This window comes from Musca autumnalis, unplaced genomic scaffold, assembly GCF_047663935.1.
Source record: "Musca autumnalis isolate F117 unplaced genomic scaffold, ASM4766393v1 scaffold_156, whole genome shotgun sequence".
Taxonomy (NCBI): Eukaryota; Metazoa; Arthropoda; class Insecta; order Diptera; family Muscidae; genus Musca; species Musca autumnalis.
Window position 1 is genome coordinate 80622 of NW_027411707.1, and position 27670 is coordinate 108291.

A 27670-nucleotide genomic window follows, 5' to 3' on the forward strand; every position below is an offset into this window, starting at 1 on the left:
TATTATTAAACCCAAAGTTCGGACCAAATCTGCTGCTCCGTTCAAGAACAGCTTTCGGGCTCATTTCTCTGGAAGTATGGACTTGCCCCTGAAAAAAACTGGTACTGTAGTAATAGGGACCCCCGAGAACACTTGTTGCAAAAAAGCAAAGCGTTTCCAGAGAGGTCTTTTATTTATAATTTTATTTATTTCATATTTTTACTTATAACTAAATTATTAGAATAAAGGGAATGAAGCTATGACTACTAAGGTCTTAAGATTACACATGTATATTTACAAATTATCCACAGAGGCCTTAAACTACACTTCTCTGAAAATTTTTGAAATACTCTGTGGAAGGTTACCGAAAGTGTAGATCGATATGGTCCATCTTCGAAGTTGATCAAAATTTGGATAAAATGTTACGAAGGCCAAATTTTGGACCGAATCGGTTGATCTGTTCGAGAATTATAGTGCTCTCCAGCCAGCCATCCAGACGGACGAAGTCTACTCCAAGTTTTCTGAAACAGATTTCTCCCAAACAACCTTTGCTCCTAAAATAATTATTTCGATGAGGCACACTTTGACTAAAGGCTGAAAGTATCAAAAATGTAGATTGGGAAAAATTGTGTTTATGGATTTTTGCTAAAATAATATATGATTATGAATACCTTGGATTGGTTGCGAGAGTTTTTCTTGTTTCTGATTCCAATTTATGAAAAGATCCACGATAGGAAACCAGAATTTCTATGAGTGAAGTTCGACGATTTGACGCCAAAATTAGTCTATTGACCCGCTAGAATTTCATTATGGATAGACTCACTATTGCTCAGCATTAGTTCTCTATGAAGAAAACCATTACCGACCTTCAGAAATTCTTTGTGATAAGATCTACGATTGGGCACCAAAATATATTTAGGGAAATAACTACAAATAGCTTCTTTATGACAATAACAATAATTTCCGAAGTTGAAAAATTTGCCATATTCTGACACCGCAGCGTGATAAAACACCAAAAAAGAAGACACGTGTTTGGAGTTTTTTGTTAAGATATTTCTAAGGATTTCCGATTGTAGACTCTTTCTTTGGTCTTACTGAAGTGATATCACTGAATTACATAACATTCACTGTGGTTGTGAGTTATTTGATAAATGATACACCCAAATATATATGCGATTATTAATATATCCATTGTTTTGAACATATACTAACTCTGATATATTTGGTCTGTTCGTTTACTTTTAAAAATGGTAACAGTGGCAAAAATGGCAAAAGTGGCGAACTGCTATCATATAAATTGTACGCTTCATAAAGTAATGGAACACTTTGCGGGTAAAAAGTGGAAAAAACTGGTAACCTGAGGAACACGACTATAGTCAACAAAGTTCTGAAAACAAGGGGAAATTGGCCAAGAAGTCTTACGTCATTTTAATTAAAAATAATAATGGAAATTATTTCACCAGTAATATAAGTCTAAACTAAGGTTTACATAATTGATAAATAAGAAATTTTCGCTAACATGAACTTTCAAAATTTTGGTCAGGTGGGCCCGCCCCCGAAATGAAATCCTGGCTACGTCCCTGGGTGTAGGGTATAACAAAAAATTCTAAAGTCGACAAACTTTATCATAAGTAGATTTATTACCAGTTTCATTAATACGATACATATACAAATTCGTTCAAACTACTACCAAACTTTTTTTTTTTTTGAAAAATATATATAAATTTATGAGTCATGTTTGTTTTCAGTCAAACAAATATTTTGTACAACAACAAGCCATTAATTAATTATTTTGTCTTAAAATATTCAGCGTTATTAGAAATCTACTATACTATAATCATTCAATATTCATTATTCAGGTAAGGTATGAGGCAGCCATCGCAGCTATAAGACTTAAGTCGATGAGCGAGTGGATCGTAAGAGACCGCCAAACATACCACCAGAGCATATTACAGGTTACAACGGGTGAGTCAATAGATCATATTGTATCAGACCGTATACCTGAAACAACTGAATCCGCCTTGTGTGAAATTTTAATACAAGACAGGGACATGTGGATCGATGGAACCCTGGAACGGATGCCAACTGGAAGCTGTGGTTTCACAGATGGGGCCGTTCTAGGGGGGAGAACGGGTCTGGGTCTATATATCGAAGACCAGGAAACTAGAATCTCCCTTCGACTGCCGGATCATAATACGATCCTACAGGCCGAAATCCGAGCGATCACAGAGTGTCTGAACTGGTTTAAAGCTAACACAAGGCCAATCACTGTAAACATCCTAACGGACAGTAAAGCAGCAATTAAAGCAGTAACAAGCAAGACGGTGAAATCAGAAACTGTCCTGCAGTGTAAAAAATCAATCAACGACTACTCCCACCATTGTTCTGTTAACATTAGTTTAGTTTATTAGTCAATGGAATTCAACATCCTTACAGACTAGGATAAAATTACAAATAATAATTCTTAAGATAAAATTCTTATAATTTCAAAAAGAATGATACAACATTGATTTTAATGTTTCTCTTGACGTGCTGAAATCAATACATGGCCGCGATTAATTTTTAAATTGATTACACTGGTCAACACGACTTTTGTTTCAACCGCAAGGTTGTTTCTAGATGAAATCGGCGAGTTATTTTCAAATCCGGTCCCGGTATGCGGTATAAAAGATAATTTCGTATAGAAAATAATGCCAAGATCGCGAATAGTACTAAGATTTTCAAGAATATGATTGCTTATTTTGAAAGTAGATTGTATGGGGTTAAGACATCTAAAAAATGAAACATGGAAGCATTTTGAAAGATTTAAATTAAGCTTATTTATATTACACCACCGAACTAAGTTATCAAGATCATTTTGCAAATCGCGAATATCAGACAAAGAATCGACTTTAATAAACAATTTCAAATCGTCTGCATATAAAAGAAAATTCGATTGAGAAAAGCACGATGAAATATCATTAATAAATAAATTAAAGAGCAATGGACCAAGGATACTACTATGGGGGACTCCAGAAGTTTGAAAATAAGCTCCTGAAACAAATCCTTCAACACTAACGTTACATATTCTACCGGTTATGTATGAACGAATCCACTTAAGAAAATTCGAGTGAAAACCCATATTTTCCAACTTTGCTATTAAAATGCAGTGAGAGACTTTGTCAAAGGCTTTGCTAAAGTCGGTATAAATTGCTTCCACCTGGCTTCCTCGCTCTAAAGCTGATATACAGTAATCTGTAAATAATGTTAAATTAGTAGCAGTTGACATTCCGGAAAAAACCCATGTTGTTGAGGGGAGATAATCGTACGGCAATAAAAAAACAATTATATGGGTACCAGGACATAAAGAGATTAGGGGTAACGAGATAGCCAACTCCTTGGCAAGGCAAGTCAGAGAGCAAGCTACGATAAGCCTAGATAATGCTAAGCCTTTAAAAGCGGCGCGTCTAAAGTTAAAAGCATGGGCAGAAAACGCCCATACATCCCTCTGGAATACTGAAGAGAAAGGGAAAAATACAAAAATCCTCTGGGGAAACCCAGACGAGGATAAAACAAAGGAACTCCTTCAAATGAGTAAAAAAGACATTAGTAGACTGACAGGCATCCTTACAGGACACCTAGGGCTACAAGCACACCTGCACAAAATCGGTTGTGCAGAAAGCAGCGAATGCAGAGCATGCGGAGAGGACGAAACAAATTTCTAGGAAATAACACTATACCAGAACTCCACCAAATTAGGGCAAGCGAGTTCAAAAACTTAAGAGATTATGTCAATGGCACAGAATTTCTTAACTGATAAATTGATTTTCTTTTTAATAAATAAGGTAATAAAAAATTTATTCCCCCTAGGCTTCCGAAATTAGAGCGCACACCAGGCCTATACTGGCTTAAGTGTATGCCCCATACGGGCATGTGGCGATTTTTATATTCGCCCCTCTTTTCAACCTAACCTAACCATACTATAATCATTCAATATCAATTATTCAAAAAACGCAGACTTTTTTCACTGAATAGTAAATGTATTGAAAATCGTAATTTTTCTGCAGAGCAAAAATGTATTTATTTTCGTTGTAATTTTAAATATGTGATATATACATATGTAATGGATACTTTACACGATATTTTTTTACATATGTGTTGCAACTTTGCATATATATTTTGTATGTACATATTTAGGGTTGGTCGATTTTTGTCATTCTTTTTCACATGAACATTGAGGATGTCCGATGAAAGTATTCTGCGAAAAATGTATACATTTGACTGTTTTAGTTATCTAAATGTTATACAAATTTTATTTGTATAACATTTATCGTATCGGGACTTTCAGGAAAAGTTGGTCTTAATATAACGTATACCTACTTTGGGCATCAATTACAGCTTGTAAACTCCTGGGATTTAAAAAATACAATTCGAAATGTCATATTTTATTGGTATTTGTGCCATTGATCTTTATTAAGTCTCTCATATTAGTGGGCTGTCTTATTCCCGACTTCTGTCTTCAGATGAACCCATAAATTTTCAATGGGGTTAATATTTGGACTTTAGTGTTGATGTCTTCGTTGTAGTTGTATAACAACCAAGTACTACGTAAATAAGATTTACGTCTGTCTAGACTGTCTTGTCTTGGTAGAGTTTATATTATAACTTATAATTTTCAGTGTCCAAAAACCCAATTTTGACGTTGTCGATTAAATAATTTTTCAATGTTTCCTCCGAAATCCGTATTTTACCAAAGTCCTTGCTTTATATACAACCCCATGCCACAGAAAAACGGATTGTATAGACAAAGGACTGTTCTCACCAATTTTATTAACATTGAGTTTGTTGACAGAACAGCTGAATTAAAAATACAATTGTAATCATATTTTGGTCAAACAAAAACTGTATGGGGTTAGTTTTTGACGAAATCTACATCCTCAGATAAATGTATAAATGAAAATCTTTCATTTTTTAAATCGTCTTCGAAAAACGTTGTGTAGTTTTGTTTGGGTCGGTTAACATCATATAACATGATGCGGTGCTCTTGAACCAACATTAAATGAAAGGAGCTTACACCTGGGAATAAAAAAATCGCCTGAGCGCTTTTTAAATAAATCACGGTCAAAGTTCACATTTTTGGGGATTTTTAGGTTTTCACGCCCTATCAAAATGGAATAAAAAAAATGTTGTAGCATCGAAAATTGTCTGCAAAATTGTTCTTTATGATATTTTTGTAGGTTTTAACATTTTTAAGATATAGATGTTCAGATTAGGGCAATTCACTATCGTCTCCATATAAAACAATGTCAGGACTGCAATTTCCCTACTTTAACTTATATATCGCATTTTTTTTTTTTTTAAATTCGCCTTCGAAAAACGTTGAGTATTTTGGTTTGGATCGGTTAACAGCATATAACATGATACGGTGCTCTTGAACCAACATTAAATGAAAGTAGCTTACACCTGGGAATAAAAAAATCGCCTGAGCGCTTTTTAAATAAATCACGGTAAAAGTTCACATTTTTTGAGTTTTTTTAGGTTTTCGCGCCCTATAAAATGGAATTAAATGTTGTAGCAGTGAAAATTGTCTACAAAAATGTATTTTATGATATTATCGTAGGTTTTACCATTTTTGAGATACAGATGTTCAGATTAGGAAAATTCACTGACTTTATCGTCTCCATATGAAACAATGTCATGACTGCAATTTCTCTACTTTAACTTATATATCTTAAAAATGGTAATACCCAGGAAAAAATTACGAATTTTCACAGCTTTTCACATTTGTTTAGTCCCATTTTGACAATACTTGCCGTTTTCAAGGAAACTCGCGAAAACCTAACAAAAAACCTAAAACTGTGACCTGAACTTCTATATCTCAAAAATGGTAAAACCTAGGAACAAATCGCATGAGTAATCCTTTGTCAATACGATTCATTTGTTAACATCGATTTCGTTTTACGAACATCTCAATTAAAAACACAATTTTAAAAACATTTTGTTCCAACAAAAACAGTATGGGGTTAGTTTTTGACGAAATCTACACGTTGGGCGCAAAATTCTGTAATGTCCACGAATTATTTCGTGATTCTGAGTTTGATTTTTGAGTGCATCTTCGAATTCTTAGAGAGATAGAACTGCGGGAGCCATCTTTCACTAGCACTTGTCGGTGGGGGAGTTCGGGTCCTCTTCTCTACAAAATCACTTTTACATTACCAAAATTAATATTGTTGCAGACTCCCATTTTATATAAGAAACTGACATTTTTATGTGTATTATATTAATAAAAAAACGGCTGAAACGTTTTTTCTAGAAAGAGGTGTCACATTTTTTTCTCCCTGATATTGTGGGAGTGGTGCATCATAACCCACGCCTTCCTATGTTCTTTCCAGCACTACATATTTAAGAGGAACCCCTAAACTAAATAAAGCTCCTACCTTATTAATATCTCATCTCTTCAAATGAAAACATACGTTAGTAATTAGCAAAGCATTTCGTTTACAATAAACAATTTATTATAGAAAAGGGAAAATTCATTTTTGGATTTTGGAAAAAATAAAATACCTAATTTAGTATCTCTTATCTTAAATATGGCATTAAATATATCGAGATTATTATGAAAATTCTTAATTCATGACATAAAAATAGTTATCATTATTGAAGTAATGAATTAGTGATAGTAAAAATCTAATTTTTCTGATGTGAAACATTCTATGATAATTGTTCTGTATTAACATATGTTAGAGAAAGAAGAGTTCATTGAACCATTGCAGTTGGAGAAAGAAAGGTACTTTCACTGTAGCAAAACAAAGGATGTAAATATCGGTAACAAAATATAGGCAATCAAAAGAGATCAACTAGACGACGGCAAATGCTGTAATGATCATTATCATCGAATTGCTGTTGATTATGCTTTAAGTTCTCTCCCACTGCAAACAGGTTTGCAAGGTAAATAAAACAAATCAATGCAAATGATTGGATAAGAAACAAATTGTTTTACATATTTACTTACTTATTTCATTTGTTAGTTCTCCTACCCGGCGCGTCCCCACCGGCGGATAGGGGGAGGAGGATGGTCGTACCACTCTGTCCAATACCTATTGCATGGTGGGTCTGGGGCAGAGGGGTGGGATTATCCACCTCTGGAAACCTTGAGTTTACCGCGGACAAAAAAGTGACTATGGGGGTGTTCCCCTAAAACAAAAAACAAATATGGAAGGAAAAAAGGAAGTACAAGTAAGAAAAGTCTATAGTCGGACGGAGCCGACCATGGGATACCCTATACCACTATCCCTGGACAATAGCTCTCCACGGAACTTCTTTTCAATGATTGTGAAAATTTAATTACCAAATATCAGAGATGGAATGTTTAGTACTTACGACCAAAACCAAAAAGTTATTTAGCATGACAAAGACATTTTTGTAGCAGGAAAGGAAAATTTAGTTCACACAAACTAAAATGTAATTAAACCCACTTATGTAGTGCTACTACTTCCGTTGTTTAACCGCTACGTAATTGACATTTTTACCAATTTCGCACAAAAGTTTCAGTCCATTTAAGCCGCTTACTCGTAGTATTATCTGATCTTCACGTTGGTTTGTACGTTTCTTCTTCATCATAAACTCAAACTTTGTTCAAAATTTTGCGGGTTATTATTTTGACCTACAGAGCCGCTACAAAATTGGTTAAAATTTTGTTTTTGGTCCATTTCATCCACTGAACATTTCACGATCATCACCAAAAACTAATCATTTCTATTCTGGCCCGAACTTAACCTCCTTAAAAAATTCGTTACAATCGGTCCATAATTGCGGCGTTCAGCTTGTTTACAATTTTTAATGGACGGACACACATCGCTAAATCGCTTTATCTCGTCGAGATATGAATTATGGCATACCAAATAAGGGGTCTAGGACGAATATTTCGTGGTGTTACATAAACTTTTGGAGAGACAATATGTAGCATGGGAACACAGAACGCATTATATATTAGGCAGTAGGCCTGTTATCTAGCAAACACTTTATTGCAATTTACATCAGAGGAAAGGTCAGTAGTTTTTTTTTCCATATGTAGGCTAGGAATTAAATATCTACCAAAAATAAAATTTTTATATTTTTCATACAAAAGTAATGGTCCATTTCACCCGCTAAAGAATATCAGATCATCATTCAAAATTGTAGGCATCTTTTTTGACCTATACTCTTACCCGGTGCAAAATTTCGTGACCCTTGATGTATAATTGCGACTTCTAGCGAGTTTATTATTACACTACAAACAAATAACGGAATATATTAGGCTGTAACTCTGTAATCTGATCATGCGCACAAACATAATTGGCATCAATTGATAGGTCAAGCGTTCCACTTTCAAGTATATCTCACTTGACCAGAATGTCACTTCCAGGAATTAAGATATAAGCTGTATATTAAAAATTTGCACAATTTTCACACAAAAGTTTTGGTCCATTTAACCCTCTAAATATTATCCGATCGCCATCTCAATTTGCAAGCTTCTCCTTTGGGATATACTCTTACCTCATTTAAAATTACGCGTTGATCGGACTATTATTGAGACCTACAGAGCCGCTAGAAAATTGGATAAATATTATGTTTTCGTTCCATTTCACCCACTAAATATTTCACGATCATCACCAATAAGAATAGGGATCTATTCTGATCTGAACCCGACCTCCATACAAAATTTCGTGACGATCGGTCCATAATTGCGGCCTGGAGCGTGTTTACAATTTATAATGGACAGACGGACGGACGGACGGACACACTTCTCAAAATCGCTTTATCTCGTCGAGATATGAAGATTGGTACACTACATTAGGGGTCTCCGACGAATATTTCGCTGTGTTACATGAATTTTTACCAAAACAAACTTATAATACCCTTTTCCACATTGTGGTATAGGGTATAAAAAGTTACGGTACAGGGCCTAATAAACCCAGTGCCGGCGGGGACCAGTGATCTGCCTACGAGTCACACCCCGTCGATATCATGCGATCGTGAGCAATCTCCCATAGATGTGGGTACCTTGGCATCTGTGGTCGAAGGTAATGCTACAAGCGCACAACCTAATGTAAAAACGGAGGAGGATAAAGGGGAGCACAGGGGGAGGAATAACTTGACCCAACTATCTGATGATGGTAGCGACCCTGATTCCGAATCCGATAGCTGCGGCAAAACGAACACCACCGTTGTGGAAAATCCCATGAAAGAGGAAGTCCACAAGATGGTAGAGGAAGTGAGCGAGAGCATCGCTAAACTCACGACGAAAAGAGTGCAGTGGTCTGGGGCCCAAAGGAAGAAATATAAGAGGAACCAGGCTAAACAAAAGAAGGAACAACAGCTGGCTGCTTCAAAGGTTACCACAGACAGTCCCTCCACTTCTTCGGAAGCGGCGAAGAGGACAAGGTCTCCTGAGGAGCAGAACGTGCCAAAACCCAGTAAGAAGAAAAAGAGCTTCCCACCTTCAATTGCCCAGGACAAACCTCGTCAGGACAAAAGCCAAAGATACTGCCAAAAGTATCCTTTAAATGACACTGAAGAGGCGAGTTCTGACAAAAAGAAGTTGAGCGCTACATCGGAATCTTCTGCGGTGGCCAAGGACTCAGTAAAGAAGCCTACCTCCACCCAGAAGAGGAAGATGGACGCTGAAACCGGAACGGAGCCGCCATCGACTTACGCCAAGGTAGCCACGAGATACTACAAGGACGAGCTGTGCTACGCAGTAATCGATACTAGTAAAGGATCTGGAAGGCTACACAAAGAGTACTTATCGGAGATCGAAAAATCGATCAACGATAAAATATTGGAACAAATCCTGAAATGACGAGTCCCAATAAAAATAAACTGCTGTGAGCCAAGGGGGGACCTCCTATTGTACCACCTGGACTCACACGCAAACTCTGCAGCTCTCGGGGAGGTAGTCAGCACTATAGCAACTCCATGGGAAGGTGGCAGACTAAAACTGGTGAGGAAAGACGAAATTCCTCATCTAACCAAAGCATCGGTGTACGTCAAGGGGTATGGCTGCAAGCTCGAGACCGAGCGCATGCTCGAGGTCTTTGGCGTACAAAACGAGGCCCTAAAGGTGGAAAGATGGGAGGTCTTCCATAGGGAGGAGAAGGAAGACGGCACTCTCCTTGTGATGGGGATAGTCGATCGCTCGCTAGCCGGGCTTACAGGAGGGAGGAGCAGACGAAATTAGCGACTCCCAAGAAGCCAACCTACTGGAGGACCAATGATTGAGGTCATCCAGATAAACCTCCATCGGAGCGAAACGGCAACACTAGCCCTGATGGACAAAATAACTAAAGGTAGTATACATATTGGTTTAATCCAAGAACCTTGGACCATAAAAAACAAGGTTTCTGGACTTAACCATATAAATCATCAACTTTTTTACGCAAATACGGGATCCCGACCGAGGACCTGCATTATATGCCACAAAAACTTATGCTTTCCATTTTCTCCAGAGTTGTCATCGTCGGACGTCACAGTATTGAAGCAGGGGAATGGTAACATATACCTAGCATCATTATACCTGCCGCTCGACTCCCCGACATTACCACCTTCGTCGGAATTGCAGCAACTGGTGAGAAGGATAAAGCAAACAGGTAATGAAGTATTAGTAGGTAGCGATGCTAACTCTCACCACATCTCGTGGGGTAGTACTAACATTAACAAAAGGGGTCAAGCCCTTATAGATTACTAAAATACTAACGACCTGATTACACTTAACACAGGGAATACGCCAACCTTTGTTAATAGAATTAGGGAGGAAGTACTAGATATAACGATATGTTCAGAAAATTTAATAAACGAACTACACGAGTGGAGGGTCCTGGAGGAACACTCCTTCTCAGACCATAAGTATATTAGATTTAAAATAGTTAGGCCATCGCCTAACCCGATAACCTTCCGAAACAAATCCAAAACAAATTGGACAAAGTTCGGAAAACGAGTAAAAGAAAGACTTGGGCAAATTGATGAGGAATGCCTAAGTAAGGAGGACATAGAGAGAGATGTCCTAAAGTTAACTGAGGCACTAGTAAAGACTTTCGAGGAAAGTTGTCCCATTCGAGAGAGGAAATCCGCCTACGAAAAACCCTGGATGACAGGGGAAATTCGAAATAAAGGCAAGGAGGTCAGCAGACTTTATAATAGGGCCAAACGTAAAAAAGCAGCTGTATTCTGGGACAACTATCAGCCAAAATTAAAGGAATGCAACAATATAACAAGAAACGGCAAACGAAACTCCTGGAAGCTTTTCTGCGAACGGGTGGATAGTGTAAATGACGTTTCAAAGAATTAAAAGTTTCTATCTAAAACCCATACACAGACTGAGCAATTGGTCGATGGAAATGGAAAAAGGATTGAAACAACAGAAGAAACTCTAGGCCTTCTAATGAAAACGCACTTCCCGCAGAACACCATGGTTAACACTGAGGCATCGACGGAATGTATTAACTCATCGGAAGAGGCACCAAAGATCGACAGCTTAATGGTCCAACAAGCCGTTTTAAGCTTTTCACCATATAAAGCAGCTGGACCAGATCAGATCTTCCCGGCTTTACTACAGAGGGAAGTGGACTTTATTGCGTCCAAACTGGTCGTGATCTTCAATGCATGCTTAAAATTTGCATACACTCCTATAGCCTGGCAGGAGGCAAGGGTAGTCTTTATACCCAAACCTGGCAAGGCAAGTTATGCAACACCAAAATCTTATCGACCGATAAGTTTAACTTCATTCTTACTCAAAACAATGGAACGGACAGTCGACACCATGATAAAGAGTAAGATCCCCAACGATATGCTTAAATTCAAACAACATGCATGCGTTAAATGCAGATCAGTGGAAACCGCATTACATGAGGTAGTACACCACATAGAAAGAACCTTCGAAATGAAAATGTACACACTTGCTGTATGCATCGACATCGAAGGCGCTTTCAATAACGTAAGCCCCGAGACACTTATCCACTCCTTAGACGAGTTGCAGGTAGACAGGGCCTTAAGGAACTGGATAAACCACATGCTAAGGAATAGATGGATAAGCTGCGGGCTATACGACGTGAAAATAAGACACAAAGTTGGACAAGGAACGCCACAGGGAGGGATACTTTCACCTCTGTTGTGGGTTACCACCATAAACAGTCTCTTGAGGACTCTAATCGAAGCAGGATTTGACCCAGTCTGCTACGCAGACGACGTTATAATACTTCTGAGGGGAAAGAATCCGAATCAACTCTGTCGAAGAGCAGAAACGGCTCTAAAATTTGCTTTTAACTGGGCCAGGCCGAGAGGTCTGAACGTCAACCCGGAAAAAACAGAATTATGTCTATTCACTAGAACAACGAAAATGGGACACTACGAGGAACCAGTTTTTCTAGATAAGACAATAAATATCTCCTGTACAGTTAAATATCTAGGAGTAATTCTGGATAGGAAACTTAAATGGAAAGACCATATACAAGAAAGGGCTAACAAGGCCCAAATATGTTGGTCAACCTGCAGAAGGGCGATAGGCTCAAAATGGGGATTCAATCCTAGGATGATACACTGGCTATACAGAAGCGTAATTAGACCAATTCTAACGTACGCCTCTGTGGTATGGTGGACAGCCATGGACAAAAAATGCAATGTGGAAATATTGCAAAAGGTCCAAAGAACATGCTGCCTAAGCATTAGCGGAGCAATGAGGACCACACCAACTAGGGCTCTAGAAACAATTTTGTTTGTACACCCAATAGATATATAGGTAAGGTATGAGGCAGCCATCGCAGCTGTAAGGCTAAAGTCGATGAACGAGTGGATCGAAAAGAGCCACCAAAACATATTAAAGGTCACAACGGGTGAATCTATAAATCAGGTAGTATCGGACCGTATACCTGAAACTAGTAAAGTAGCCTTGTGTGAAGTGTCAATACCTGACAGAGACATGTGGATCGGGGGAGCTCTAGCACAGATTCCCGCTGGAAGCTGTGGGTTTACGGATGGGGCTGTGCTAGGGGGGAGAACCGGACTTGGGCTTTATATAATGGAACCGGAAACGGAAATCTCCCTCCGTCTGCCGGATCATAACACGATCCTGCAGGCGGAACTCCGGGCGATAACAGATTGTCTGCTTTGGTTTGATACTCACACAAGGCCTACCACTGTAAATATCCTTACGGATAGCAAAGCAGCCATTAGAGCTATATCAACCAAGACAGTGAAATCTAGAACTGTCTTCGAATGTATTAAATCTATAAATAATTACTCCCAACACGGTAAGGTAAACATTATATGGGTACCAGGGCATACCGGGATTAGGGGCAATGAAATAGCAAACTCCTTGGCAAAACAAGCCAAGGAGCAACCCACGGTAAGTCTAGAAAACGCTAAGCCGTTTAAAGCTACGCGACTAGAACTAAAGACATGGGCAAAAAATGCACATGTATCCCTCTGGAGTAGTGAAGAGAAGGGAAAAAACACAAAAATCCTATGGGGAAACCCAGACGAGGACAAAACAAAAGAATTACTTTTACTAAGTAAAAAAGATATTAGTAGACTGACATGAATCCTTACAGGTCACCTAGGTCTAAAAGCGCATTTGCACAAAATAGGTTGTGCAGAAAACAGTGAATGCAGAGCATGCGGAGAGGACGACGAAACGTTGGAACATTACCTCTACCATTGTCAAGCCTTCACAAGTCTGAGAACCCAGTTACTAGGGAATGACATTATACCAGGACTCGACCAAATTAGGACAATCGAGTTCAAAAAGATCAGAGACTATGTAAATAGGACAGAGATCCTAGACTAAGTAAAAAAAAAGATAATCCTCCATAACCCAAAAAAAAATTAGAGCGCACAACAGGCCTACTTATGGCTTAAGTGTATGTCCACATGGGCATGTGGTGATCTAGGATCACCCCTCTTATCAACCTAACCTAACCTATTTCATTTATGTTTTGTACAGACTCGCCAACAAATATAACGACAATTATGAAGGCCTCCATACTGTGTAATGTTGTTGTTGCTGCTGCTGTTTTTTTCTAGTTGAAAAGGGTAATGTGATTGGTGTGATAATTATTTGTTTCTTTTTGCATTGATAATCTTTCAACTTAAATTAATTCTTATAGCCTTATGTCCAAACTTAACAAGTTTGGACTTATCATATTTTATAAATTTGATTTTTTTTTAATTGCTGTTATTTATAACAAATTTATATTATCAAAAGTCGTACGACAAATAGCTCATATCATCCTAATTGTGAATTACTATTCTAATAACGACGTCCTATAAAATGCATTATTGTGAATTATAAGAAAAGAATTTAAAATAAACTAGCTGTCTTGTCAAGTGATCAAGGTGGCTCTCGTTCACTTTTCCATCGAACATCACCTTGGTAACTAGATAAAAGGATATTAATAAATTGTCATAAACCCTATCTCTTTGGTTTGATCTTTGCATTAACATACATACATATCCAACAACAATTTCTCGTGGATATATTGTAACAATCTCAAAGTCAATTGCATATTTGCGCCTTTCCTCCATCTATTCCTATCCTCTCAAAGTGTAGATCCAGAGACGTTTGGGGGATCTTATACAGTCCACAAATCATCACATACATATACTGGGTTACAATTATACCAGCCTTCACTCCAAATTGCTACATGGTCCATTCGCCGAGAACAAGAGGAACGCAGCGGCGCTCGGTTTCTACTCAACATTCAGAAGATGAGAGGTAACTAATCCTAAACAGAACAAAGAAGAAATTAGTCTAATGGCGGTTTCGGTAAGACCACATGGTTTGTCTTTCATGTTGTATCACAAAAGTCTAAATAACATTTAAATAAAGACAAATTTATCTAAAATTCACTAAGAAGTGTAACAGAATTTCATGCAGTAGTGATCACATTTAAAAGCATAAGAAAAAAAGTGGAAATGCACTAAATACTGCAATTATAATCTCGTTCGATAATGGCCGTTTGTTAACAATACGAAAGTTCCAAAAAAGTGTAAAAATTTTAAGTGGATAAAAAATGTACATAAAAATTGTAAAAAGTATGTAAAAGAGGTTACCATCAATATACACATACAAAAAGTGGAAAAAAGAAGCAAAAATTTTACTTCGTTAAACGTGATTTTTGGTTACATACGCCAATTCAATCATATATGTATGTATGTACACATATGTATATTTGTACATATGTGTATATGCAAATATTTAATTCCCACTATTCCTCCATTATTTGCTTCTTTCTTTTAGTTTTCTTAAATTACCCATTGAGCTCAAATAATTGTGTTACTGAGTGCGGTCATTTGTCGGTATTGAGTGAAAGAGAAGTTTGTAACTCACGTGTGATTATAATTGTAGATTGCAGTGCTCATTGTAATTGGTTCAATTCCATTTATGACACCTCTTCTTGCAAAGAAAACAAAGAAGAGCAACAAACATTTCATAACCCAAAACTCACATAAATTTGTTAAAAACAATATCCGCAAATTAAAACTAAAGAGAGCTTAACCCAAAAATAGGATTTTTTAAGGAAATTTTTTCAATTTCTTTTAATGACATACTAACGACTTGAATCATTTCAAAACTAAACATTCTCAAATGTAATGAGAAACTCTTACATGTCATATCAAAATAAATATTTTCTGCGAAAATATTAAAAAAAAAAAACAAACAAATCCAGTGAATACCATCCACAGTGCATTTGTGGATAAGAGAAATGCTTTAAAAAGATACTTTCATGGCCATATATACGTTAATGGGAATTCTCTTATAATTTACGATTGGAGAGTTTTCATTATATTCTCTCTACCTATTGTGATTGATATTTTGGATATACAACCAAAAAAAAAATTGTCAAGTTGAAATATACAATTGCTCATTTATAGTTAAGCGTATTGGATACAATTTTGAACAGTTCATACATATTTTATTTTTGGATTACCTGTATTGAAATTTATACCAGAGAAAATATGTCCCAGGTCAATATAACAAAGGATTTCAGTCATTGAACACTTTCGTCTTTTCGTTTACAATTAACATAGGAACATCCCAATCATTTTTTTTGGATCGTCGCAAAAGCCTGTATCAAAATACAAAAGATTTATAGTGATTGATGATTACATCCATATTTAACTGAAAGCCAGTTCTGACATTTTCCATTGAATTACACTATACTACATTTTCGAAAAGTCATTCCACAATAACAGTTAATTAAAATTACACCATCTATAATTTCTAAATTTCATTGAAATTAAAATTCCAATAAGATAAAAACCACTAAAAATGGAGAATGAAAACGTCACCCAACGGAGTACTACTTCCGACAAACATTCAACTGATTCGACCACTGGTCAAGGTTCGTCCGTAACAAAACCATCTCGAATACAACAAACATTTCTTTTCGACTGTGAACATTTAGTTAGCTTTTGCAGCAAGTTTGAAAAAACCGATGTCACAGATCAAACTGATTCTATTTTACAAGTTAAGTTGGAAGACCTTGAAGTGAGGTGGAAAAGGCTCCAAAAGGACTACGAAAATCTTATGATCTCCCCTGAATCCTCCAATATAAGGGATTTTAAGGAGAATGCAAAAATAAATTTTGAAGTCTCTGCTGAGGCTTACTATACCACTCGAGCTCAAATTTTAGATGTCCTTCAAATGTCTGGAGCTAGTTTCACCCAATCGAATCGAACTCAAAACCAAGTACACACAAATTCAATTCCTTCAAACCTAAATTCTTCAGGATGCTACATAAAAGTGCCACCTTGTGACACTGAAATTTTTCAAGGAGGCTACGAAGAATGGCCATCATTTCGTGACATGTTCACAGCCGTCTACGTAGACCATCCAATACTTACCAATGCACAAAAACTTTATTACTTAAGAAACAAGACATCAGGAACTGCTGGAACCATCGTAAACAGATTTTCCTTATGTGACAATAACTTTGAGTTGGCATGGAACGCTCTAAAGGCACGTTATGAAAACAAACGTGTATTGGTTGATAACCAACTACAGGTGTTATTCAACATCCCCGTAGCCACCAAAGAAACTAGTGATTCTCTGCAAAACATATATTCAACAATAACAGACTGCATGAGTACTTTAAAAACGCTGGAAATAGATACGAGCGGTTGGGATCCCATTCTCATTCATCTTACTTCTACAAAACTTCCAGACGAAACTTTATCTCTTTGGGAACAGTCACTAAAGTCCCATAAAGATTTACCAACATGGTGCGAAATGGAAAAATTTTTAAAGAATAGATTTGAAATTGTAGAACGTTTATCTAATTTTAGAGGAACAAAGGACAGGTCGAATCCACTTAACTTCAATACAAATCAGTGTAAAAAGATACAAACATATTCTTCTACTGAAAAGCTAAATTATGTTTGCACATTATGCAAACAAGAGGTATAGGAGGAATTACACAAGAGTCAAATAAAGAATGTGTTATTACTTTAGTTGTGCCTAAACTACATCAAAAGCATAGCGTTAAAGCTATTATTCTACCGAAGCTTACAAAGCGTTTACCATCTAGTACATTTATTCTACCCAAGACATCAGAACTACACATGTTGGAATTAGCAGACCCCTATTTTAATAAATCATCAAATATCGACCTTATATTAGGAAACGACTCCGAAAATTTTATTAACCTTGATGGTATGAAGAAGAACGTTTGCGGAGAAGCATCTGCATATAACACCATTTTTGGATGGGTTTTAAGTGGCCCAATTAAGTCTGAAAACGTCCAGTCATTCTCTCTAAATGCGACTCCATTTGAAAAAGAAAATCTTAGTGATATACTAAGACAATTTTGGGAAACCGAAGAAGTGCCAGTTGTAAAACCAAGTTCAGACAATGATAAGTTCTGCGAAGAATTCTACTCTGAAACAGTTACAAGGCAGCCAAATGGACGCTATATGGTTAGGTTACCTTTTAAAAAGGAATTCCCAAATGAGATTTTTCTAGGGTCTACGCGCTTTTCAGCTCTGGTTCAATACGCTAACATGGAAGGCAAGTTATCGAAAGAACCAAATTTAAAGTCTGAATATCACTCAATTCTAAAGGAATATATATCCCTAAATCATATGGAGGAAACATCTTCCAATGAAAATATTTCAAACGGGAAGTACTTGTCATTTTATTTACCCCACCACGCAGTAGTACGGCCTGAACACAAATCGACTAAAGTTAGTATTGTATTCAATGCGTCACGTAAATCAAAATCAGGATATTCACTTAATGACGTACTTCACACAGGCCCAACACTGCAAACTGAATTAATCTCAATTATCCTTAACTGGAGGAAATATAGATATGTTTATAGCGGGGACATACAAAAAATGTACCGCCAAATTTTAGTCCACCCTGATGACAGATGTTTTCAAAGGATTCTATTCCAATGTGAAGAAAATGGTCCCATTAAAGATTTCCAAATGAACACGGTCACATTTGGTTTGAATTGTGCTCCCTTCCTCGCAATTCGAACTTTATTGCAACTCGCCTCAGATTCAGAGAGACAATACCCTAAAATCGCCACAATATTAAGAAGAGAGACATATGTTGACGACATACTCTCAGGGGGATTTACAGTGCAGGAAGCTGCTGTAATGCGCAGAATTTCAAGCAAACGTGTTAAGTGACCAAGAAACAGTTCTTTTACGCACAGCTCTCGTTCATATAGAACATGAAGGGGAAATTTTCACTATAAGGGCTCTAATTGACCCAGGCTCACAAAAAACTTTTCTCAGTGAAAAAATCAGAAACCGACTTCAAATACCATACAAGAGAGCTAACTATAGCATATCTGGTATAGGAGGAATTACACAAGAGTCAAATAAAGAATGTGTTATTACTTTAGTTGTGCCTAAACTACATCAAAAGCATAGCGTTAAAGCTATTATTCTACCGAAGCTTACAAAGCGTTTACCATCTAGTACATTTATTCTACCCAAGACATCAGAACTACACATGTTGGAATTAGCAGACCCCTATTTTAATAAATCATCAAATATCGACCTTATATTAGGAAACGACTCCGAAAATTTTATTAACCTTGATGGTATGAAGAAGAACGTTTGCGGAGAAGCATCTGCATATAACACCATTTTTGGATGGGTTTTAAGTGGCCCAATTAAGTCTGAAAACGTCCAGTCATTCTCTCTAAATGCGACTCCATTTGAAAAAGAAAATCTTAGTGATATACTAAGACAATTTTGGGAAACCGAAGAAGTGCCAGTTGTAAAACCAAGTTCAGACAATGATAAGTTCTGCGAAGAATTCTACTCTGAAACAGTTACAAGGCAGCCAAATGGACGCTATATGGTTAGGTTACCTTTTAAAAAGGAATTCCCAAATGAGATCTTTCTAGGGTCTACGCGCTTTTCAGCTCTGGCTCAATACGCTAACATGGAAGGCAAGTTATCGAAAGAACCAAATTTAAAGTCTGAATATCACTCAATTCTAAAGGAATATATATCCCTAAATCATATGGAGGAAACATCTTCCAATGAAAATATTTCAAACGGGAAGTACTTGTCACTTTTTTTTACCCCACCACGCAGTAGTACGGCCTGAACACAAATCGACTAAAGTTAGAATTGTATTCAATGCGTCACGTAAATCAAAATCAGGATATTCACTTAATGACGTACTTCACACAGGCCCAACACTGCAAACTGAATTAATCTCAATTATCCTTAACTGGAGGAAATATAGATATGTTTATAGCGGGGACATACAAAAAATGTACCGCCAAATTTTAGTCCACCCTGATGACAGATGTTTTCAAAGGATTCTATTCCAATGTGAAGAAAAGGGTCCCATTAAAGATTTCCAAATGAACACGGTCACATTTGGTTTGAATTGTGCTCCCTTCCTCGCAATTCGAACTTTATTGCAACTCGCCTCAGATTCAGAGAGACAATACCCTAAAATCGCCACAATATTAAGAAAAGAGACATATGTTGACGACATACTCTCAGGGGGATTTACAGTGCAGGAAGCTGCTGCAATGCGCAGAATTTCAAGCAAACGTGTTAAGTGACCAAGAAACAGTTCTTTTACGCACAGCTCTCGTTCATATAGAACATGAAGGGGAAATTTTCACTATAAGGGCTCTAATTGACCCAGGCTCACAAAAAACTTTTCTCAGTGAAAAAATCAGAAACCGACTTCAAATACCATACAAGAGAGCTAACTATAGCATATCTGGTATAGAAGGAATTACACAAGAGTCAAATAAAGAATGTGTTATTACTTTAGTTGTGCCTAAACTACATCAAAAGCATAGCGTTAAAGCTATTATTCTACCGAAGCTTACAAAGCGTTTACCATCTAGTACATTTATTCTACCCAAGACATCAGAACTACACATGTTGGAATTAGCAGACCCCTATTTTAATAAATCATCAAATATCGACCTTATATTAGGAAACGACTCCGAAAATTTTATTAACCTTGATGGTATGAAGAAGAACGTTTGCGGAGAAGCATCTGCATATAACACCATTTTTGGATGGGTTTTAAGTGGCCCAATTAAGTCTGAAAATGTCCAGTCATTCTCTCTAAATGCGACTCCATTTGAAAAAGAAAATCTTAGTGATATACTAAGACAATTTTGGGAAACCGAAGAAGTGCCAGTTGTAAAACCAAGTTCAGACAATGATAAGTTCTGCGAAGAATTCTACTCTGAAACAGTTACAAGGCAGCCAAATGGACGCTATATGGTTAGGTTACCTTTTAAAAAGGAATTCCCAAATGAGATCTTTCTAGGGTCTACGCGCTTTTCAGCTCTGGCTCAATACGCTAACATGGAAGGCAAGTTATCGAAAGAACCAAATTTAAAGTCTGAATATCACTCAATTCTAAAGGAATATATATCCCTAAATCATATGGAGGAAACATCTTCCAATGAAAATATTTCAAACGGGAAGTACTTGTCATTTTATTTACCCCACCACGCAGTAGTACGGCCTGAACACAAATCGACTAAAGTTAGAATTGTATTCAATGCGTCACGTAAATCAAAATCAGGATATTCACTTAATGACGTACTTCACACAGGCCCAACACTGCAAACTGAATTAATCTCAATTATCCTTAACTGGAGGAAATATAGATATGTTTATAGCGGGGACATACAAAAAATGTACCGCCAAATTTTAGTCCACCCTGATGACAGATGTTTTCAAAGGATTCTATTCCAATGTGAAGAAAAGGGTCCCATTAAAGATTTCCAAATGAACACGGTCACATTTGGTTTGAATTGTGCTCCCTTCCTCGCAATTCGAACTTTATTGCAACTCGCCTCAGATTCAGAGAGACTATACCCTAAAATCGCCAATATTAAGAAAAGAGGACATATGTTGACGACATACTCTCAGGGGGATTTACAGTGCAGGAAGCTGCTGAATCTCTTTCTCAACTAAAAAACGTATTAAATTCTGCAGGATTCCCCCTAAAAAAGATCACAGCAAACAACCCCAATATATTAGCCCAGGTTCCTCCTGGTGATCTTTACGATCTAGATCTATTGCGTTTCTTCGAGACAAGCTCCACAAAAACTTTAGGCATAAAATGGAACGCACTGAAGGACTCTTTTTCGTACAATCCCTTTCAAATAGAACAACACTCACAACTGACAAAGCGCAAAATCCTCTCCTCTGTAGCTCAATTGTTTGATCCAGCTGGTTGGATCACACCAATAATAATAAGAGCGAAAATGCTCATGCAACAATTGTGGTTGGAAGGATTAAGATGGGATGAAGCAGTCAGCTCAGATTCTCTGGCTCTTTGGAATGAAATACTGTTAGATATCCCAAAACTAGAATCAATATCAATACCCAGATGGATACATTTCAATCCCAATAATCATATTCAACTCCACGGATTCTGCGACGCCTCAAAAGGGGCATATTGTGCTTCGGTCTACATTCGTTGTCAATCCGATAATAATTCTGTTTCATCAAACCTTTTAATAGCTAAGAGCATGGTAGAATCATAAAGGTAATTTCATGCTAACAGCTGATTAAAATTTTTTTCATAATTCGAATTTGAAGTACATTCATTGTCAAACTGATTGCATGTACATGTCTACACATACAAACATACGTTTGTATAAATGACAGTTACAAACTAAAAAAATAATTCGAATTGTTGAATAATTAAATAAATGTATTTTAACATGAGATCTTGTGTGCAAAAAGAAGATTTGTGACGGAAATGGGTCATTTGTCAATGTTCTAAAATACATAAACATGGATCTTTTTTAGGTTGTTACAATAACCGAAACGACAATGAAGCTGCTTTTAAAGGAATTACCGGGACCCAAAATGAACAAACATTATTGCCTTGGAGATTGTTGAGGAGCGTCAAAAGATAATAAACGTGGATTTCTTGAGGAAATTATGAGAAGGTCCTACAAAGGATTTACAGTCCAGTTAAATATGACATGAGCTAGGGTTTGTCACTAGAAGCAATGTCTTAAACGTAACAGCCTCTGACAACCAACATCCCCAACAGCAAAAAAAATATATATGCAAAAAAATGAATTGTGCCTACCTTTTAAAATAAATCCAAAAAAACGGAGAGTGTTTAGTAGAGTTATTCCATCTAAGAACCATTCTATGCCAGATTAGGCCACTTAAGTCATGTGTGTAAACATAAGTCCAACTCGAACGACTCCTTCGAAAATTCTCTGCTTTTTTTCAATAACGTTCTTTAAACACGTGGGATCGATGGACACTTTTAGAGACATTGCTTCTAATAGCAAACCCAAGCTTTCCCCCAAAATGCAGCTTTGTGTGAATTTCATACGCATGCATATGATGGTGTTAGCATAACAAAATAAAAAACATGTTGGGAAATAAAGGATGGGTGACTTCCGAAACATCAGTTGATTTGCAAATGTCTGAAGTTGTGTGTTTTAGAAAGCCGTAATACTTAACTTATGTATTTTAAAATGTTATAGTGGCGCCTTTTTAATACATTTAAAAAGCAACACAACATTACTTTTATTTCTGATGCATTCAGCTACCTCTTCGAGGAACAAAGCATTACTGTACACCAGAAATATTTTGATGAAATCTAGAAATTGTAAAGCGACTGACGTTTCGGAAGTCGGCGGATAATTTGGGAATTTTTATAAAAAGATAATTGATCTGTTCCAGAACTGCAAGAATATACTAGTCTTTACTATTCTTTCCGATAAAGTAAAGGCCTGCGTACATAAGCTGCCTTGCCTGCTTACCTTGCTTACTTCTGATAAAAGAATAAAAAAGAAAAGGGCAACCCAGTTCGAAATTTCCTCGGCCTTCTTTATTCTTTTATTTGTATTGTGTCAGAAATGAAGCAGGAAAGCAAGGCAACCAGGCGAAGCAGCTTATGTACCCAGGCCTTAAAGAAAAAAATGTTATCGTAGTAAAAAAATAGTAGCTTCTTGCAGGTTCTGGAACAGAGCAACTATTTGCTATTAATGCGTAACTAAAATTATAGGTACTTATTACTATTATTTCTAGATAAGCTCATTTTGAATATAAAGTCTATGCTGAAAGCAAAGCAATTCAAACGGAGAAAATTATATCGCGAAAAGCTCTGTTATGCAGCAGCAATTGGGAATCATTTCAATATAATTTTTTATTAATCTTTATTACAATTGAACAAGAATTTGGTAAAAAAATACACATACCTACATACGTATATTAAAGTTTTTATATGCAGAAAATAAATTATTTGAATTTTACTAATTGAAATATTATCTTATATAGGGGGTCTTTGGGATTCTCAAACAAACAATTGAATTAAACGTATTTGTTTAATGTATCAGTCCGATGTGCCAACAGAGATATAGATACATCTACATATATGAATTGGGTCAATTTCTCAGTAAGTATGGACTTGCCCCCGAAAAAAATTGTACCATCGTAACTGGCGCCGTATACACAATATACATGTTTCCACATCCCCGAAAAGGAATATTGTTTCAATGATATGGGACGGCGTGTCTTTCGACATCACTTGTAGAAAAGTTTTTCATGGCTGAAATACTCAACAAATGTTAGCCGACATTACGCTGAGAGGATTCATTACCGCCGGAAATGATGTTGATGCCAAAAACTTAAAAACTATCACTTAAACTGCACAGTTTTCACGATTTATGTGGGAGGTAGCCGAGTGCTCCGATGTAGTCAATATTCGGACATAATCCGAGTCTGTAAGAAATAATACAATACACAACGTTTGGACCAAATCGATTTCAACATTCGAGGGTTATCTTACGTACTTCCAAGTTTCGTTGTTTCCGGCAGGCTTTTTTTGAGGTTTTGGGGCATTATCTCTCCCACGAAAAATTGCGCAATCGTAATGTATTGCAAAAATGTTTTTCCAAATTTTGTGTAGTTACACTAAGGAAAACATTTTTTGATTAACAAAAACGGTTTTCATAAGAAATTTTGACGTTTTTTACACTTTTTTTAAATATTCCAACTTATAAGCATCCGAAGCCTCGATTGTATCCCTCCAGGTTGTTCTGTCATATTTTATCATATTGTGAAAACTTCTGCTGATATTCCAAGATGTTTAAGTGCCTTAACGCTGTTATTACTGTATCCGCGGAAATACTTAGGTTTTCTTTGGTGGAAAATGATTAGGAATCTTGATTAATGACTGAAAGATTCTGCGTTAACATCTCTGGTTGCAAAAATACAATAAAAATGATTTGTTTGGATTGTTCACAGATAATTTCAAAAAATAAACAAACTTATTTTGTTTTTGTTATGAAATGTCATGCCGTATTATTGTTGTTCTGTATTTGACACGCTCCCGTACAGACATACAGGGTTGTATTTTCTTAAATTTGACAGATGCTAAGAGTAAAGTAGCCCCAATTAAACACGTATCTTTGCCCAGATTGGAACTACTTGGAGCTTTACTGCTTTCCAAGCTCATAAAATATGTAGTTGACACATATGATTACAATATTTCACCCATCACACTATGGACAGACTCGTCTATTGTTTTGGGTTGGCTCTCAAAAGCTCCGTGGTCTTGGGAAACGTTCATTGCCAACCGCACTTCACAAATAATAGATCTAGTACCCAATGCAACCTGGAGACATGTACCAACAAATGACAATCCTGCCGACCTTGGCACCCGTGGTTGTAAAACTCAAGACCTAATTGCGAATTCAATATGGTGGCATGGTCCATCGTGGCTTACAACGTCAGAAACTAACTGGCCCAAAATAAAACTTGTGAACCCTCCACCAGAGGAACAAATTGTGGACGTTTTACATATTATTTCTGAAGATGTCGATATTATTCAAAGGTTTTCTTCATATCCAAAAGCCCTTAGAGTGTTGTCGTATGTGTTTAGATTCTTTTTCCGAACACATCGTGATCATAAAGGAAAGTACAAGTACGACACAAAGTATCTAACACAAAATGAATTACAATTCACAAAATCTAGACTAATAATATTGGCTCAACGTAAATATTTCGAAGTGGAATACGATTTATTACTTAATTCGAGACCACTTCCACCTAAAAGCACATTAATGACACTCAATCCATTTTTGGACTTACACAAAGTAATGAGAGTAAACGGTCGATTGTCAGATTCATCTCTTCCATATAACGAGCGATACCCTATTATACTTCCAAGGAATTCAAGACTTTGCCATATATTCTTATCCCACTTACACACGTTTTTGGCTCATGCTGAATATAATCTAATGGCAAGATTTGTCCAAACTGAATTTTATATATCGCGCCTAAGACGCTGCATAAAAAGTATTACTCGGAAATGCAAGACTTGCATAATTTTTAAACAAAAGTCTTGCCATCAAATGATGGCTCCATTGCCACCCGAACGATGCACATTAACACCACCATTCCACATCACCCGTATCGACTTTGCCGGTCCCTTTGAACTGAAGAGTTCAGCTTTGCGCAAATCCCCTACATTGAAGGCATACGTCAGTGTTTTCGTATGTTTTACAACAAAGGCTATTCATTTGGAGCCATGCACTGAATTATCGTCAGCTGCTTTCGAGGCGGCATTTGCTCGCTTCGTCGGAAGGCGGGGGCTCCCCCATAAAGTGATGTCCGATAATGGGAGAAATTTCATCGGAGCAAGCAGAAAATTGCTACATGAATTAAATCAGTTCTTAAGCTCATCCTCTCACGATATAGCTCAAAAATATTCTATTCACGGATTTGAGTGGAAATTTATTCCCCCCCACGCACCTCATATGGGCGGCCTTTGGGAAGCTGCCGTAAAAAGCTTCAAAACCCATTTTAAAAAGATTGCTGGGGCACACAAATTCACATTTGAACAATTTTCAACAGTTTTAACCAGAATAGAAGGAGTACTAAATTCACGCCCAATATCCGCTTTATCGGAAGATCCCACTGACTTAACTGCCCTCACACCGGGACATTTTATAAAAGGTTCACCCATAATGGCTTTGCCAGAACCAATTTCACCCAACATATCCCTAATAAATAGATGGCTTAAGCTCAAAGCTCTCCATCACAAATTTGCGCAAAGATGGAAATCTGATTATCTACATTCACTTCAAAAGCGCTATAAGTGGCAAAATCCCACACCCAATTTGAAAGTCGGCGATTTAGTCGTTGTAATAGATGACATTCTACCACCCAGCGAATGGCGACTGGGTAGAGTAGAAAAAATATACATTGGTACGGATAAAAGAGTAACAGTAGCGGATATCTACACTGCAAACGGAAGCATTAACCGCCCAATAGTGAAGTTGTGTTACTTGCCGTATTGCAACTCAACTAATTTTGAAGATACTAACGTGTAACCATTAATATTATGATTATGCACTCTTCCTAACCGAAGATAACATTTAAATATATAATGTGTGATTTAATATATTTCAGAAACATCCAAAAAAGAATGCCGCCAAAATCAAGCATATACGAATGTAAGATGTGCCAAAAATTCCATGCCTTTAGTGTTTGCCCAAAATTCCTGAAGATGACACCCAGAGAACGAAATATCTTTATCCTGAAAAACGTTTATTGTATCAATTGCCTTACACGCAGTCACCGATTTAGAGATTGCCGATCGCCAAATAGATGTCGTAAATGTGGTAGCTACCATCACACTCTACTCCACTCCAACTACACAGCAAAGAGGAAGCAAAATACTACCAAACCAGGACCACAAACCCAACAAATTCGAATCCAAAGACAGGTTACAGGCCCTGACAACTTCGTTTTATCCGAGGCTATTCGGTCCCTGGCTTCTGTTTTGTGCATCACCAACCAATCAAGCAACATCTAGGCCTGGCGGCATGTCCAAACTTAACAAGTTTGGACTTATCATATTTTATAAATTTGATTTTTTTTTTTAATTTCTGTTATTTATAACAAATTTATATTATCAAAAGTCGTACGACAAATAGCTCATATCATCCTAATTGTGAATTACTATTCTAATAACGACGTCCTATAAAATGCATTATTGTGAATTATAAGAAAAGAATTTAAAATAAACTAGCTGTCTTGTCAAGTGATCAAGGTGGCTCTCGTTCACTTTTCCATCGAACATCACCTTGGTAACTAGATAAAAGGATATTAATAAATTGTCATAAACCCTATCTCTTTGGTTTGATCTTTGCATTAACATACATACATATCCAACAACAATTTCTCGTGG

At 36.8% G+C, this 27670-nt stretch overlaps 1 long non-coding RNA gene across 1 annotated transcript; it reads right to left on the bottom strand.

The window, feature by feature from the left end:
- Positions 1-23766: 23766 nt before the first annotated feature.
- On the bottom strand, positions 23767-24483 carry LOC141391845 (uncharacterized). The gene is made up of 3 exons (XR_012409729.1): positions 24450-24483; positions 24267-24387; positions 23767-24195 (listed from the first exon to the last, which is right to left on the bottom strand). It is a non-coding gene; the product is annotated as an uncharacterized lncRNA (long non-coding RNA).
- Positions 24484-27670: the final 3187 nt, after the last annotated feature.